At 38.6% G+C, this 19430-nt stretch overlaps 1 protein-coding gene across 3 annotated transcripts in view; it reads right to left on the bottom strand.

The window, feature by feature from the left end:
* Positions 1–19430, bottom strand: part of CDK14 (cyclin dependent kinase 14) — a 313384-nt gene that overhangs the window by 130904 nt on the left and 163050 nt on the right. The gene's annotated exons all lie outside the window — the stretch shown is intronic.

Below are 19430 nucleotides of genomic sequence, written 5' to 3'. Positions count from 1 at the left end.
TAAATATTAATATTGTAGTAATACACCAGAAAATGGTATGTGAAAAATTCTTCTCTCTCAACAAATGTGTATTGGCAGTGCACCAATTTCAGAAATCATTTCAGTGAAATCTGTGGCCTACTGAAGATATACTATTTACAATAATTGTCTTTTAAGCTTGTCAGTCATTTAAAATAATTCACATTACTACACAACCATAATCTACCTCATGTAAAAGAGAGATCATCATATGCTAAAACCAGCAGTAGAGAGCACACTTTTCTAACAATGTTTCTCCTACAGAAGATGCTCTCCTCCAGAAAATGGAAAAACATTTTCAGGGCCAGAGGTAACTGTTCCCATCACAGGCCTGCAAATGCCTTTTCAAATTATCGGCTCCTAGCTACTGCCTTGAGACCATCCACTCCCTTGCTGGGAACACTGGACATGCACAAGTAATGGAAATCAGGAGAATGCACTACTGGATGCTTTTTTGTGTCTTCTTAAACTGCTGATTTTCCTTTTACAAAACAAATGAAATTACTAAAACAAAAGGTCATGTTTTATACCTTACAGAAACAAGGAAGCAAAGTCATACACTCAGAAAGAAATAAGCAACATGAGAATTCTCAAAAGAGCACAGATGAAGAGTGCTTTGCCCCTTTATTCTTAATACACTGGAAAGGCTATTTAAGAACAGTTAGTCTCAGTGAATATATCTCCATAGTAATGATGGCAAATCTTGCAAGCAGATTGCATTATCAGCTGATTATAGCAGTTAGACCACTGTAGAGGAATAATTTGCATTGTATGCCGTGATTTCTTCTTCAAAAAATCACATTTGAAACAAGAAAACCCATTTTTAAAAATGTTCAGACCTCCATTTCTTTTACATTTGTGCACCTGGTCACCAGCTTGATGAATAAGTTGGCTCACAAATACAGCCCAGGGTTGGCCAGGTACAGCCCCAAAGAGATCACATCATGTGCTCCACAGTGCTTCTGCCTCTAGATTAATATTTTTGCTAGTGAACAGTTCTTATTCCTAGCACACAGAACCATTAACAAGCCTGAGTTTCTGAGCATCTATATTTCATGTGACTAAACTGAAACACTATTCCCTGAATTTGTGGATATGGACCTAGTATTACTGAGCAATATAAAAATTATGAAAGGATTTGAGAATTCTGGATGTTGAATGACTCCATCCTTCTTTGCCTCTTTGAGTCCTCCTTGTTAGTCTTGCTTGAGGAAGACTGAAATTGGTTGCAAACAACTTCCTCTCTAATCTTCTACCAAGCTCTGATAAGAGAAGAGACGTAAGCAGGCAGGGGAAAGGCATTTTTAAGAAGTCAGCAACATCGTATGTTTTGGGGAAAACTGTCAAAAAACTTTAGAGCTTGTGGGATGATAAATGAACTCAGATTTCCATAACACAAACCTGATGATTCACACATTCCAGAAATCTCCCATGTAGAGAGAAAGGAGTCCTCAACTTGCCATACCAGAAGTCACACTGCAAATAATACAACACCCAATCTTGCCAGCCAGTTTCTGCCACTTTGATGGCCAGGACAGAGCTTTGCAAGTGTTACAGTCAGCCCAAGCACACCTTTCCTCCTCTTCTGTGACTGTTCAGCATGGAACCAGTCCTCCCATCCTGCTGGGAATGCCATCCATGCTGTTTCCTCAGCATACTGCTTGCTTCTAGATCTCCCCCAACTCTAATCCATTCCAGGTTAAGTAAAATCTGATTTTCAAAGGATGGCCCTTTTGGGCTAATCCCAGCCTATTCTTTTTCTTTAATACTTTCTTCACTCCCAAAACACAATGAAAGTCTCACTTGGGGCTTGCTGCTGCATCTGGTTTCTTGGTTATACGAGGATCATCACTAGAATGGAGAAACTTATAAACAAAACTTTCATTTGTAAAAGCAAGTTGAGGCCCTACATTGGCATTATACAGCATCACAGGGTTTAAGAGGTGTGCTGGTTTACGGGGAGGCTTATGGGTACAAGTAATATGTTTTCAGTTGTGGCCAATTTGTTTCCTAGTTGGGCACATACACTGCTTTGGAAACTATACGGCCCAGTGGAAAGCAAGAGTGAACAACCAAGGGAAACACTCACAAAAACTAAGATTAGGAAGGGGAAAATTTGGCACAGTCCCACTGTTCAGTCAGTCACTGCCCCCGTGCAGGACTCAAAGGACCTGAATTAGGCAAATGCCTTGGAGGAGCTGCTTTCTTTCAGGGAGGAAGCAACCTTTGCTTTTTCTGAATAACACTCTGTATAAAAAAGGCATTTGCAATTTTAAACACTTTCACTCAAAGATTCAAAATTAATGCAAATGTCTCTCATCACACTTGAGACATGAAAAAATACTCTCGTCTTTCAGATATATTTACAGTATAAAAAGAATGCTATGAAAATATATATGTGAAACACCAACATGATACTGCATTTCTTGTTTTGATGCTCCAGATGCAAATAGATGACAGTTACCAGGGTTTTTTCAGATATCCTTCTGCAAGAAAATTTGCTACATATTTTATACCCCTTTTCACATCTAAATATGCTTACTCATGCAAAATTTATTTAACCACATCCTTCAACTGAAAAAAAAATGAAGGGTAGGATTAATTAGCACAGCATGTTCGATCACTTTCTTTAAGGGTTCCCTGTCTGTTTCCATGGTTACACTACAGGAAGAGCGACAATCTCATTTTAAAAAGACAGAGCTTACAGGGGATCATCAAAACTTCAAACCTTAATGGCCAGTGTACATAAAAGCAAAAAGGTAAATGAAGGATCACCAGGTGAGTACCCAAGATTTACATATTGCTGCTTGAGCACTTTTTTTCCTGGAAAGGTGAAGGAAGGACCTCCTGACAAGCAGTGAACTCCCCTCCGCTTCCTCTGTTGCCTGAAAGATAAAAGATCAACACATGTCCTGCTGTTGCAGCCTATTTTGAGAGAAGGAATCCAAGCATAAGGCCCACTTATTAAAATTAAGGTCGTATCAGACCCACTGGGGAACTTCCATGTAATTACAGGAAGGACAGACACTGTTCCATGTTCTCCAGGCACTGTGACCATTATTTATCCAAAATGAAAGAAGAAACTGTTCTGATACATTACCAAGTTCAAGGCCTGCACAACATCATCTATCTGCACTGTGACACAAACCGTAACTTTAACTCATTCATTAAGCAACAGCTCAGGATACCCTGTAAAGCCCTGTATTTAAAATACAGAGTGAATGATCTATGCCTATGTATATATATGTCTTTAACACAGAAAATCCCCTGCTGCCTCTTACTCTGAACTTAAAAAAAAAATAAATGTAAGAATATATTTTCTTCCTTTGTAAACCCAATTGTCTTTGGTTCATCTGGCTTTATCTTAGGCTCAGAGGATGTATCTGATTTTTATCTAGGATCAATTATTGACAAAATACACTGCACTGATTTATTATCACTGTAATTTTTAAATTGTATTTGGTTTTTACAAGAGGCTGTAGCTATATCCAGACTCAAGATCTATCTAATCCACGCACCTTTGACTACATGAGCACAAATATTAATATTTGATATCTCTCTAGCTGCAGGATAGCTTTCTAGTCAAGTTGATATGACAATCAGGAAGCCTTTGTTCACAGCAAAATTTGATTCTGCAAATCAGAAAACCAGTCACATCTGCAAAAACAAGGGCTTACCAACCACGTGGATGGTTTCCCTTTCTATTTTACCTTAAATATGTTGAGAAGTTTATTATTTTGGTTGAGGTATATTTAAAATGGTTCTACCAAACATCCTAAAAGCTGCTGCTTTTCCTTGATTCAGATTCTTTATGTGCTTCCTTTTCAGCTTCTTGTTTTGCTTATTTAATAATTACCTAGAGTTTGAGACAAATGGCTTATCGAACCATAACTACGACTCAATACCAATATTAAAATTTTGTTAATGTAGTCTATTGTAGATCATGAACTGTCAACCTCTTTACTCAGCTACTTGTTTTCCAACAGAAGCACATTTATTCAGTGAATACTTGAATGACAATAAACTGAAGTAAAATGGGTGGAAACATTGACACTGCTTCAAAAAAGCAGTCAGTGCTCTAACCCAGAAGCCAGTTCTTGGCAATCAAAAGTGTCCTGCAGCCTTTAGGTCCCTCTGCAGTTTACCTGAATGCATGTCTCCAACATGCAGCTTTACTAGAGCACCTGAATTAAATTCCTCTCAAATAAGATGAATTAACTACAATATCATGTGTCCTGGTCCTAATACAGCCATTAGCTTATGGTAGTGTTGTTCATTTATAAAAGTTACTCACTAACAGGGAGAGTCTAATGAGGATCCAAAATTAGAATTCCCAAAATGCACTAATGGCTAGTCTTCCACCCTGGAGTGCAGGAGTCAGTTTCCAAGAGACAGAGAGCAGTAAGGCAAAAGGCATGCCTGCCTCTCAGTCTGTCTGGTTTTCCCAGCTGTTATCAGTTGTTCTAATAAAAGATTATTTTTCAGCACAAATCTTATCTCATGTATGACTGCAGACAATCACTTACAGTAACACAGGTGATAATTATTCTAGTCTGTGAATGGGACTCAATTGTCAATTCACAAACATAAGTTACAGAATGGGGAGATGTAGAAATACTTTTCCTGGTACCAGAAAGAACAACTCTAGCACTCGTGAAAAGTGTTTTTCTCTTTCCAACAAGTCCAGCGTAATATTTTTAATCATCACCTCTTTCCTCTGCCACCTCTGCCACCCAAAGGACCATAGGGAATAGAAAAGAGGGATACAAGAAAGAGCTCAGCTATTGGTTGTATATTATAAGATCACATTGGTTAATTTGACTGAAAGCCATCCTAGCCACAAAGCTGTCTATTTCCTTGCTTTAAAATCCTTATAAAGAATTTCTGATACGTTTTTAAAAAAGCAAACAGATGTTGAACATGTACCATGACCCCCAATTTATTTCATTGTCTGTAAGCAGAAAGAAATACGCTAAAAACTGGGAACAAAGCAAAAAGTGGTATGGAAATGTAAAAGAAATATACACTCCACTTTTTACACAAGGAAAATGTATCTATTCCCATGGCCTTCTGAGTCAGGATGAATACGTTCAAACTGCTTCTACTAGGCTGGAAGCAGAAAAATAACAGTGCGGGCAGGAAAAAAAAAAAGGAAAACAAACTGTACAACATTGTGAACATTCACACAGATGCAAAAGCTAACAGGACCTTCTTCACTACAGAAAAGACCTGGATTCATTATGGACATGGTATACATGCCCACAACAGTTTTAACACCTGATTTATTTAAACCTTGCTTTCAGATTCTGGATTTTTACTTAACAATCTGTTTTTTTCACAAAAAATCTGCAAGAAGGTGATGCCCTTGACTCCTAAAAACATCCCAGCAGGAACACACAACTTTGCTAATAAGGCTCCACATGAAAATGTCAGAATTACTCATTTCACAGTGAAGTTATTAGGCAAAGAGTTAACAATAACTGAGCAGATGGTTTTAAATTGGGAAGATCTGCAGAGTGCAGGGAAGAAGTTCTAGAAAGGACAAACAGGCAGAAAATAATTTATCACTGAAAATGAGAGCTAATGCATCTTAGGATATTTTAATATTCCTTGAGAAAAAAGAGAAAACTGTGAAGCATCTATGAATGAATGAGTCCAATCAGTACTGGACAATTACTTGAATAATAATAGTAATAATAATTTATATGTGGAACTTTAAGACATAAGCAATGAACTTGCTGAAGGCAAGAAAGGTAACAGAACACTTTCAGACAGTATTGAGGTATAGATGTTTCACTGCCATTAGGATTTTCCCCTAAAAAGTCAAAGGAACCCAGAGAAGGAAAAAAAAGTGATGCAGGAGAAAAGTGTTGTATAGAGACAAATTGAGAGCTATGGATGTCCAATCTGGTGAAGTATCATCAAGCACTGACCACAGAAGTTACCAGCTTACTGCAGGCTATTGTGTAAGAAGCTAACAATTTATCATGATCCCTACCTGCACAACTAAAAGCAGGACTACAAGAATCATTTCTGGATGACTCCATCTGGGGTTCAAGTAAAAATAAACCAACCCTTATCAACTGGTACCTTGACAACCAGTTGATTGTACCTTATGATTTGATAAAAGTGCTGTAGCTACTTGATCTATTGCATGAGATAGATTAAATACAACATACTAGTAAAGAAATAAATACGATTGCTCTGTGTTCTTCAAGACTTATCTTTCTTAGAAAACCATCATGTAGACAAACTGCCACCCCATCCATTTGGGTGCAAAGAGGATTGAACACATATCAGATTCAAGTCAATAGCATATGAGGCAGCAGTAACATTTAAATCCTTCTGGTTTCATGATGTAATAAATTTGACAGCTGAAGAACTATTTATGAAGCACAATTTGGTGCTACTGTAGTGATTCACAGTCATCCAAATAGAAACACAAAAGCTAAGTTTCACCAGCAGTTTTATATTCAAACATCTAATCCCTGTTGTTTACACTCAGGTAATTTTGTTTCTTAACTGATCACACAACACTGGCAGTGACAAGGTGATGCACATACTGTGCTCTCCACTCACTGAAGGGTTCCACAGCTCCGTGCAGTGCTGGAAGAAAGGCAACAATAGTAGCATGGCCACTGGGATGTTACTCTACAGAGTGATTTAGCCCAGGGAGATACTACAATTTTGCTGATCCATCATTTCCAATCTGGAGGTAAAATATTTGGAGAACTTAGATGAAGAGAATACCTCAAGTTATGGTCAGCTACTAAAAGCCTAATCAAGTAACTGCAAATTTATTTGAACTTGTCTAGAATAAGTAGTTTAACAAGAACAGGGCTACATGGAGTAACAAGTATTTGAATAACACTAACATTTACAGACAAATAGTACTTTTGAAAAGTAGATATAACAACTATTTTATTTATAAGTCCAACAACACTGCCATTTGACATTACCTCCCAGGAGTGGAATTTGTGAATTTGAAAAACTGTCTCCACATGGGTACTGAAACCATCAATCCTTACAGTGCAAGGCCTGACTTACATATAAATGGCACAACTCCACAGCTAGCAGTCCCTGTACTGCACAGCCAATGCAAGTGGGTTTGAGGTGCCTCCTTTTCCAGCTATGGTGTCATCTGAGCACACATTTCTACACTGCAGAATGCAGCTGCATTTGTTCCACCATCCAGCCTTGCTTATGAACCTTGGCTGCCCTGTCTGGCACAAACAGTTCTCTAGTGATCGCTGCTGCCAGTACCTGAGCCAGAGTATTTATAGATAAGACAAATATTCAGCTGATTTCTCTCATTGCTACAATATTATACTCCACAGTTTAAGTACTTCCTTAGTGGGTAAAACACTGTCTTGGATTTCTGCTGAAGAACTCCAGTATGTTTTGCACGTGCTATCACATTAGTACATACATTCACATACCAGGTAACACCCATCTAAAACCACATTTGACTGCACTGGCTTAAGTCAGAGAAAAATTATCTGTAAACAGGCATTGGTGTAAAACTAACAAAACTAAAAAAAAAATTCTCAATTATATAAAAGCTTTTTGAAATACATTGAAGAACAAAATAACTACAGGAAACAAAGATTTCACTAATTTTTAAAACTGTTTTCATTTTGCTTTCAAGAGAGAAGCCATTAAGAAAATCTATATTACTACTGTTGCTTCTGTAAAGCAATATTGTAAAGCAATATTATAAAGCAACATCTAACGACAGAAATCTCTGGAGTATCAGATTCACCTGTTCAATTGAATCACTCCTCAAAATTCATTTAATGTATATGTTATCTTAAATTAGCTGAATCATAAATCTTAGAAGAAAAGTTTGATGTGAAAGACATTCCAATATGCTTAGGTCTAAATGATTATTTGATTTTGCATCAGTAATCAGGCATCTATACTACTGCAAAGCCACCTAATCAGTTCTTAATACAATTTTGTCAAAGAAAAAGAAGAAACTAAAACAGACAATTTCATTTTCAAAAAAGTTACATTAGAAGGGCATTAAGGCTGTGCCTTAACAGTATGATTCTGGAAATATGTAGTTTAAAAGCACATGTTCCCAATGCAGCATCTTTCTCTAAAGTGATAATGAACACTAAAATACCACTGCCAGAATGGCAAAACTAGAGCTATACAACCAAATCTAGTCCATTATGTACAGATATAAGCCTACCAAGTCAGTAGAACAGCAGAACCCTATATTCTAACTACTAGAACAAGTGAAAATTCGTTAGTTTAATGGGTCTGGCTGAGATGGAGTTCATTTCCCCTTAGTAGCCCTCACAGTGCTGTGCTTTGTAGCTAGAAGGGTGTTGATAACACACTGGTGTTTTTGCTACTGCCGAGCACAGCATCAGCGCTGTAACACTCCTTCCACAATCAAGGGCAGGATCCTGGGAGGGGACACAAGTAGGCCAGCTGACTCAAACTGACCAAAGGGATATTCCAGACAACGTGGCATCGGCTCAGATATAAAAGCTAAGGCAAGGAGCAGGAAGGCAAGCATTCATTGTCTCCAATGACTGCCTGCTGAGGAACTGTTACACATGCTGGAGCCCTGCTTCTCGGGAGTGGCCGCCCATCGCTGCTGATGGGAAGTGGAGAATGAACCGTCTTATCTTTTGCTTCCCTTTTGGGTGCGCAAGATTTCACCTGGTTTCTGCTTTAATAAACTGCATTATCCATACCCACGAGTTCTTTTCCATCTTACCCTCACATCTATCCGGCTGGGAAGGGGAGTGATAGAGTGGTTGGATGGGCACCTGGCATCCAGCCAAGGTCAACCCACCACTCAGTAATGAAACCACACCATTCTTTTCTCTATTTTTCATTTGACTTAAAGATGACGGATGTACTTCTGAATGCAATGCTCAATAAAAACTATTTGTAGATTGAAAGCAAAGGATCCCTAAAAGTATTTTGACCACCAACAAAATACTACTGTCATACTATTATTAAAACATTCCATTTTTTATTTAAATCATTTACTATTTCAAGTTTGTATGTATGAGCAAATTGTAAGTACACGCAAGCATGTTACATTTAGTATCACATTCTGCAACATGTGTAGCAAAACTGGTGAGCATCCTGAGCACTGTAAGACAGAATGGGCAAAGAATTGCCAAAATTTCAAGTAGTTAACATTAGGCATTTGTGTTTATGAAGTACATTTCAGTGATCTGTTGCCTTTTTTCTTATTCCTCTCCCTCCTCCGCCCATGCTTTTTTTTTAGTTAGTTAGTTTTTTCCAAGGTCTACAGACAGTTCAGTGTGGAACCAAATTTCCAGTGGCTTGAAGAGTAGAGAACTAACTTAAAACTATTGCAATGAAATATCCTTAAAAGCAAATATAGTCACAAGATCAAATAAATTTGATGTCCGAGACTTAAAATTTGCTGCAATAAGAAGGATATGAATATGTTCATGGTTGTGGGTGGGAATGAAAGAGATTACATCTGAAAATCTTCTTCTATCTTACTTCCAATGACCACATAAAAAAAATTGCTTATGATCCGACATATTATAAGCCATAAAAACAAAGGTGGTAAAAGCTGAACTATCTTTGGAGAAGAGCTTGAGGATCTTCAACAAGGTGAAGGTCTTACCAGCCATTCTCCCTGCCATGTAACTCAAGTCACTCAGCACCATTTTCTCCCCATGCAAAGTGGTTGTTAATGTTCCCACATCACCCAGACAAAAAGCTGCTGATTCCTTATCTCCCACTTATAAATTTGTTAATTTTGGGTCTTTCAAATTATAAGAATGAGAGGTCAAGCAAAGTTTAGTTGTAACATACATACCTGGAGTTACCATTTCCCTGTATAGTTTTTGGAAATGGAAATCACTGGAGAAGTGTTAAGTATTGCTAAGACAAGCACTGCCTGATCTCTTCTGGCTATCATCAAGGCCAATTGATGCAGGGGCAACTTTCATCTTAATGCAGGTAGACTTGCAAGCATGATTTTCATTTACAGCAGGACAAATGGTGCATCTATGAGTATACAACCAGTACTGTATCTTTCAGAAGAATGAAAAAATTAATGCATAAATTATTAAAAATTACCTAGATAAAAAGTGACTGTGTTACAGAAAGGTAAGGTTTTAAACTGTCTGGGGCAAAACAAATGATGTTATAAATTACAGAGCCATCACTTCTTTAAAATGCAATCTCAATTATGGTATTATTTCAGGCGGTGTTAAATGGCACATTTCTCTTAATGAACTGTCAGTTCTGCTCACATTAATCTTTTTCTTCGCATATCAGTATTTTTGTTCTGACTGATGATAAATTCTTTCTTCTTTAATCCACACCTTTTCCAGTTAACCTTTAATACCTACATAGCTGATTATTTCCTGTAAAATAAATATGTATAACCATTAACACACTAATGACATTCAAATTATTTGAAAATTTGGCATAATTTTCTCACTATATAATACAGTATGTTCTATTAAATAAGGAAAGATTAAACCAAATCACCATCAGACCAAGAAAGCAAAGATGGAGAGTACTATGGGAGGTAACTGGATTGCCTATAATCAAAAGCTTTACCATGCGTAGTACTTTTTCCTGTAGTACTTTTTTCCCACACCTGTTGTATCAGAAACAAGTAAAGAAGCTTCAGAACAATGAAGTTTTAAAGAAAGTTTGGTATTTTAAATACAGAGGTTTGTAGACCTGTATGGACTAAGGCTATGACAGAAGCAAGATATGTGGGAAGAAAAATGTTCTCATCTAAAAGTGATAGAACACCATCACATGACTGAACAAGGCTTTTTTTTTCCAATTATAACAATGTTTGTTTTAAATACATCTACAGACTCATTTGGATGGATGGATCTCTCCTGTCCAGACAGCAGATCATAGTTCTTAATGTCCTTTGTGCAATTGTCACATAAGAGTCTGGTTGACACTTAGGTGGGGAATAGAAAAAAAAAATCATGATTCTGATAATAACACAGTCAGCACTAACCTAGATGCAGTACAGATGACATCTAAATCCCATGTTCTTCTTGAGTACAAAACACTGAAACAGATTTTTCATCACAGTTGTTTTAACAGTGTCATAACCAACTTCTTTTATTGCCCTTAATGGATGATTAAGGTACCTTCCTCCTATTTAAAAGCTCAATATATAACTCTAACTTGTAACAGAGGAAAACTGGATGTAACCCTAAGTAATCTGAGATGCATTTAACAGGGGACACATTTAGTGAGTCACACCAATCTCCAGCTCCTTCATGCTCTTAAAAAAAAAAAATAATTCATTTTCAGTCAATAATCCTACACAGTGTTTCTCAGTGTGAAGAACTTAAGTTACAGCATCTACTTTAGTAATAGCTGAAAAGACCAGTATGGTATGTTTAAAGAATTTTAATTTCAATTATTAAAAAACAATCAGTGAAGACCAGCATGGACAAAAATTCAGTATGTGGCTCTGCTTTGTATTTACTATTAGCAGAGAAAAGATGAAGTCTTAACTGAAAAGAGAACCTCACCATTTTTGCAAATTGCTGTCTCCAGATAGTAAACATGTCAAATTTACTCTTCCTCCATAGACTGTGAAGCCAAACTTCTGTCCATAAGATATTCTTCCCGCATTGACTCTCACAATGGTATTTTTTTTATTTAGATTTAACTGATACCTCAATAAAACCATCAGATCTATGAAGCAATTTAGATGGAGATCCATGACTGGAATGACAAATAGATATGAGCAGGCACGAGTATCTGAAGCAGCACTAGATTATACACTCTCTTGCATCTTCAATTCTAAAACAATTCTTTAGCCCAAATGCCAGAAATCAGATCTACCCCTTTGCACTGCTGTTGTGTGAAATTTTCTGCCACTTACACATCTCCTCTCCTCTCTTTACCATAGATCTGGGCATGATAAGAGAAGGTCACAAGCACAGCACATGAAGTCCTTGTTCCTGGGAGGGAAGGAGAAGGAGGCAGCTTTAGCTACTCCCTGACAGCAGCCAGCTATACTATTAGAAACTGAGAAAGAAGGTCTGGGGGTGGAGGAAAAGCCTGTCATCATGGGAAAGCAAAATAAATAACAGAAGCCTGCTACAGGTCTGGGTGCACAGTACCCACAGCTTTTGCAGCCTATAGCTTTAATCTTCCCTCCAAGAGAAAAGATTTGAAGGTCCTACCTTCAAATAGGTAGCTGATAGCTACCTATCAACTCTGCTCCAAAGTTCTGGCCTCACTTTCCCTGGATCTAGAGAGCAACATGGATAGCAAGGGCTTTTTTCACTGACTGAGTAACAAGCATTCAAAGCCACACCAGGACAAATACAGAGTCTGTTCTGCTGCTCCAGGTCCTCAGCCCAACTGCCACCATGAGCAGCATTATAAGGTCCCACTTTAATTACAGAAATAACTGTGTTTTATAAAGACCTCCAAGTTGACTCAGGTTTGCCAGTTTGGGTTTCATTTTCCAGCTTCCCACTTCCTGTTTTTTCAACTTACAACATTGTCACTGAAGTCATCTTTATTTCTTGATATTTAATACAAATAGAGCCTGCAAAGAAGCCCATCACTGTCCTTCCTGGGGGTACAAGAACCAATTCTTCAGATTTTAAAGACTGTTATCAGAGGGGAACAGCTGCACCTGGGGTAACAGCAGTCTTTATTTTTATCCTGATCAATTCAGGCAGGATGTTAGAGGGGTCTGTTGACCTATGTTTGGGGTAAACTGGTTCTCTTTACCAGCACCAGCCTCTGATAACAAATACCCAGACAGCTGCCACTATTTCATTGCTCCCTGCAGAAGGGCTTCTGTGGAGGGCAGGAGCTGCTGTGGGCCAGGTGCCTCAGGGGTCACCCAGGCTGCTCCTACAGCTCTCTCCAAATGCCATGTGGCTGCAGCCTCATGGCCTGCTTTTTCTCAGGCTCACTTGAAGCCAGGTGACCAGAGGGAGCCAGCCTACGTAGCTAGAGATGCTCTCAGAGGAGTTTTGCAAACAATTTCATCAAGCTTTCCTGACAATACCAGCTCTTCAGGCACTGTGGCAACTCCTTATATCAGCATCTTCAAGAACTGATACCCTGTGGAACATTTACACAGGAAACACATAGCAGTTATCCATGCAAGCAATCTTTTATGCTATCCAACCTTTCATATGAATTTTATACAGTACATTATAAAGAAACTCCTTATGGGATTCTTACTGCGAAAAAAAGAACTAATTTTTTTTCAAGTTGTCAACATAGCTTTAATAATTTTAACAGTAAACTATACAGCAATAACCTTCTCCCTCATGACATACCCCTGACATGCTCCCCACAGAAAAATCTATATGGAAATACATGGAAACATCTTCTCTGATACTCAGCTGCAGTTTTAAACTGCAACTCCATTGAGTATAATTCCCTGTATTATTATCTTCAAGTCTCCTTGCTTCTGCTATCTATTATTAATCACCCTATGTATCTAGAAGGATGCATGGTTGAATCACACTTACTTCATTCTTTCTTTTACTACATCACAGGGCTTTATGTTAACAAAACTCCAAAAGCTTAAGGCAGGGCTTCCACCATAATGCAGACTGCCTGCAGCTCCTTACTCATCCAAAGAGATCCCCGAAGACAACCAAAAGCTATCAGGAAAACCTTCAGGGTCAGTGTTATTTGAAAGAGTAAATGAAAGACATTTTCATGAAAATTGTCATGCTGTTTTTTCTCTCCAAAGCCCACTCCTGCAGACGAGAAAGAGCAACTCTCTTACTGCAGGAAAAAGCAGTAAAGCTTTAAAATACTAAGTTCCTGATGCTCTTTCTCATTCACCTTGCAACACTAGAATTTTTTTGTAGTGTTACCACAGTTTGAAGATTATTTTCAAAAGGACTAAAACTAACAAAAATTGGGGCAGGGAGTGGATGGGAGGGGAGACACATATTCAAGTCTTAAAAAAATATTTAAAAATCATCAATCTTCAAGTTTTCCAATTCTTTCAAACTATTGCCAAGCTAGCAATTCTAGACCTGCTGTTCCATACTTTGAAATCATACTTTGCATTTCTGTCTCTCAGGTGCCTGCATAGTTTATAAACCGTGTCTTAGAGCCATGGCATAGAGAAAAAGTCAGTAAACACACTAAAAAGAATGGCACCCCACTTAAAATATATGATTACATAGAAGTTCCTTGCAATTACAATAACTGCACAATCCAAAACAGAGACCAAACAGGTCTTCAAACTTCTCATCCACCCACCTCACGAAGTTCACTTCCACTGCGGCCTAACATAAAAGATCAAAGTGAGAGGCAGCTGCAGGGAAGACTCACAAACAAGCAATCCCCTGAAAAACAAACCCCAGCAGCAGGTTGATCAGCTCACAGATAAAGCAGGTCAAGGGCCCTACTAGCAACTTGGCCAGTTTCTCTCACAGCCTCAGAAGAGTTTTACTGCCTCATACACTAGTCAAGCCTAAATGTTTTGTTCTTGACACACATGCCCTGATGACTTTCTCATTGCATCAAAAGGTGAAAACTACAAAATTATTTTATCTGAAAATATCTAATAACAAGTATAACTTGAAAGTTTTCAACCCAGAAAGCAAAAAATTATTCTAACTAAAGAATATGTAAGAGTAATCATGATATGATCAGATTAAAGGTCCACACTGTCCCTGGAAGAGTCAGAATATTAGGTTGTTAGTGGCTGTTACAGAACAGAGAAGAAAGAACAAGGCACAAAAAGAGTAAATCCTTCCTGGAAAGTCCCACACAGACGGTGGGATGCATCTCCTACCTGATTATCACCAGCTATTTAGGGACTTGGTGCTGAAGTTTATTAAGCGTGCAAACATAACTGATTAGCCAATCTTGATTTATATCAGCATATACAGTAGCTAAATGACAATATCCAATCATTAAAAAACAAAACAAAACAAGCATGGTATTTACTGAGCTGCAGAACCACACAAGAGGGAAAATTTGCCTATTTCAACCTGCCTGATTGCTCAAGACTTAGTCCAGTCAGTGAAGCAAACAGAGATTTCACCTCATCTCTGGGCTGAAGTACTCTCATATTGAACATTTCCATCCTTATGCCCAGTTCTCATTCTGCTTATGACCATTATCCCTCATTCTCCCAGTGTGCACCTTGGTAAAGAGCACCTTCATGCTATGCATCACCACCTTCTTGGTAACCAACTCTGTAGGTACAGGGAGACTGCAGAACTAGTCATTTCATTACAGAAGGCAATCCCATGGATCAAACATGATTTACCTTGACTAAAACTGGCAAACACTTTCTTAACATGTACAGAAATTACTTTCAAGCAGCCTTGCTCCATTATTTTCTCAGCGATAGCAGTTGACCAACCTGCAATACCCCAGACCTTCCTTCTTGCCCTTCTTGAAAATGGGTACAACATTAACTTTTCTTTAGTTATTGGAGACCTCCCTCAATCTACAGTATTTCAAAGATGATAGAGAGAAGCCTGAAAATGACATCATTCTGCTTTCCCAGTACTCTCAGGCACATGTTGTGATTCCTGGGTTTGTCCTCTGAAGGGTCAGGAGTTGGACTCTGTGATACTTGTGGGTCCCCTCCAGCTCAGGAGATTTTATAATTCAATGAACTCGCACAGGACAGGAGTTTTCAGAAATCCCCAATTCAGTTATTTTCCACTCTCCCCTTCCTCCCTGGATCACATCTCTGAGAACAAAGGCCCGTAAGATCTCATTTGTGAAGACCAAGACAAGGAAGGGACGGAGCACCTCAGCCTTATCAGAGTCTTCTGTGATATCACCTGCCCTGCTTAGCATTTTCCACAGTCACTTATTGCTTTACTCCATCATGCTGTTCCAGCATCTTCAGCCTCCTCAACATCCTGCCAACTTTCTCCCCTACCTCAGCACATTTTACTCCCAGATGCTCTAATCTCCTCACAGAACTCCTCAGGCCACATTCTAAACCCCTCCCACACCTCAGGCTCTTCTGCCTGGGGCCACTGAGAAAGCACCCTCATGTACAGTCAAAGATAGTATGCCTGGCAGAGCTTGTCTGTTCCTCTGGTCCTTTCACCTGTATTTGCTCCTACAGTCTTTGGTATGTATTTCTTAGAAGTTCAAAGTGACATTTTGAAAATAAGAGAGCATGTTTAATATGAACATGAATCACATATTTGCTTAGATAATTATTTTGCTTAGATCAATTGCAACTAACTCCTGAAAAAAAGATATCCTTCATGCTCATTCTTTGAGTCCATGTTCCTATCCACTGCCATACAGCCATTTGACACTATTTATAGTTAAAGTAACACATTTATCTTTAGAAAAATACCTTGCTTTTACAACTCCATAATGGCCTTTTAAACAAAGGTTCAACCATTTCTTTTTTTTAAGTCAATACACATCCAAAGGTAAAAAAAATGCAACTGTATGGAGTGCAGAAAAACTACTAACTAAAGGTTAAGGAATAGCTATGCAACCCAGTCTGTGTGGTAACTAGCATCAAGCACAAGGCTCCCATTTCATTTAAGTTTGCAATGGAATCATAAAATCATTAAGGTTGGAAAAGATCTCCAAGATCATCAAGTCCAACCTTTGACTGAACGCCATTATGCCAACTAAACCCCAGCACTAAGTGCCACGTCCAGTCATTTCTCGAACACTTCCAGAGATGGTGACTCCACCACTTCCCTTGGCAGCCCGTTCCAATGCTTAACCACCCTTTCAGTGAAGAAATTCTTTCTAATGTCCAGGTTGAACTTTCCCTGGTGCAGACTGAGACCATTTCCTCTTGTCCTGTTGTTAGCTGCCTGGAAGAAGAGAATGACCTCCACCTGGTTACAACTTCCTTTCAGGTAGCTGTAGAGAGTAATAAGGTACCCCTTCAGCCTCCAAGCGAAACAACCCCAGTCCCCTCAGCTGCTCCTCACATGACTTACTCTCTAGACTCTTCATCAGCTTTGTCACCGTTCTCTGGACATGCTCCAGTACCTCAATGTCTTTCTTGGAGTGAGGGGCCAAAAACAGGCCTGTAGTTCCCTCGATCCTCCTTTCAACCCTTCTTGTAGATGGGTATCACACTGTCCAACCTCTTGTCACCTGGGACCTTCCCAGTTAACCAGGACTGATGATAAATGATGGAGAGTGGCTTGATGGGCTCTTCTGCCAGCTCTCTCAGCACCCTTGTGTGATTATCATCTGGACCCACAGACTGTGAGTGTCTAAGTGGCACAGAAGGTCTCTAACTACTTCCTCCTGGATTGCAGGGGATCTATTCTGCTCCCTGTCCTTATCTACTAGCTCAGGGGGATGGTGGCCCTGAGGATAACTGGTCTTCCTGTTGAAGACTGAGGCAAATTGCTTATGGCGTTACTCACTAAAGGTTTAAAATACTTTATTTCTACTTAAGACAGACATGTGTGGGGGAAAATAAACAAACCAGTAGACGGCTAAATTCACACCATAGGATCAAAAATAATTCTTACACTTCATTTCACAAGGAGAATTCCCCATATACTTTAATTTCCTCTGGAATTTTAACTAGATTGAAAAAAGAATGCAGGTATAGCCTTCAAGGACTATTTTTCATAGCAACAATTATTCAAGATGTAGTCTCCCCTATTATATCTTCTCAAGAAAGCCATTTTTTATAGTTCATCCATTTTTAATTTGATAAAGCCTCTATATTCTGTTCTCCCTTTTCATTTGACCGCTGAGACTTCTCATAAATGTTCATTTCCTAGCAGCTAGAGTACAATGAACAGAAAAGCAAACTGCTGTTCGTCTGAACAAAGACACTCCCACACAGTGGAGTATCTATGTCTGGGAGCCCTGCTATAGAAAAACACATGCCCACAGTTATTCAAAGATTCCACTTCAGCCACAGCACAATGCACTGGCAGACATGAATAGCCTTTCTTTTACCTTGTTTATTCAAGAACTATGATCCACTACAGCTTGCTTTTAAGTATTTGATATCCTACAGTGAAGAGATTAAATAAGCCTGACGCCAAATGAAAAACTTCAGACATGATGTTGATTTTTTTGTAAACTTATGAAACCAAAATCTGAAGGTCTTGTCCTTAGAGACTAAAAGGCCTAAAGAACTAAAAGGATTTTATATTTATTGCGCTAGCAAAGTCAATCCTATCTCTGTCAGAAACTGATTTCTTGATAGGTTTTCTCCTGCCTTGAGTGCATTTGAAAGAAAAGCAACCATCTTTCTAATTTCCATACTGCTCCACATGTAATTAATCAAACACACAATGTCAGCCGACTTCCTTTCCAAGCACATTATTGCAAATTAGTCATTTGTGGCAGAAAAACATAAAGAGAAACCGGACTGTATTTTACATCTTGTTTAAGAAAAGTCTTTCATAATGGGAACGTGGAAGATGAGCTATAATAATACAGCGTTTAAATAAGTAAATATGCACAGGGAGGCACACAGACAGCACACGGGTGTGCTCTCATTTCTCATGTTTCCAGTGAAAGAGGTCATGACCTTTCAGACTTTAACCTCATCACTTCTAATTTTTCATCTTGGTTCTCAGAAGAGAAGTCTAACCCATCTGGTTTTCAATTTTACGAGGTCGTGAGCCATGAAAGAAAATCTAGCTTTAAAAAAAAAAAAAGGTGATGCATAGTCTTCTCTCTGTGTATAAGAGTAGATTATGCAGATGATTCTGCTAGGTCAAAACAAACTTACAAGAGAAAAAGTATCCTAAGCACAATATTACACATTCAAGTGTATTTCATTTTGGTTGTACTTACACATTTCTAGTCTATCAAAAGAATTCATAATGGCAACCTTAAACTCTCACCAAGATGAAGCTGTGAAAAGCCTGCCTTTGATGTCATTACTGGGATATTTAGCCTGGTGCCACAATGAGGCAATAATTTCATCAGAACTGATAGTTACATTTCCTACTACAGCAGGGCACAAACAAGCGTCCCATCCTTTTCTCTGCTCTATGGCAACATCAGGCAATACAGGAGGCAGGTCAATTCATGTCTGATTTGGACATTTCATTGATCAGTTCACACCTCCAGCAATGCATTTAATAGCACTGGTGAAAGATGGGTCGTTTTCTTTTTTCTTTAACAGCTGAAAAGTGTGCAGCCTCCCTCTCTCCAGCCACACAAGCCAGAGCTTCAGCAACCCACCCCCACACCACAGGAAACATTTTACATACAAAAGAGTTTGTGAGATCTTTTACATGGTTTTCAGCATCCACAAAAGCCAGAGAACCATTATTACAATCTCCTGAAAGATTTATAATATGGGGATACTTGTAATCAGATTAGTTCACAGTGTTTTATACATATAAATGATACAATGAAACTCTTACTGTCAAACAGCACAGCACCTTTAAGAGAGGACTATCTCATATTTCACTACAGGAACACTTAATGATTCACCT

The sequence above is a fragment of the Neopelma chrysocephalum genome, unplaced genomic scaffold, assembly GCF_003984885.1.
Source record: "Neopelma chrysocephalum unplaced genomic scaffold, ASM398488v2 Primary Assembly neopelma1_67, whole genome shotgun sequence".
NCBI lineage: Eukaryota > Metazoa > Chordata > Aves > Passeriformes > Pipridae > Neopelma > Neopelma chrysocephalum.
Note: the sequence above shows the minus strand (reverse complement) of the source record. Positions and strands in the feature narration are given on the sequence as shown.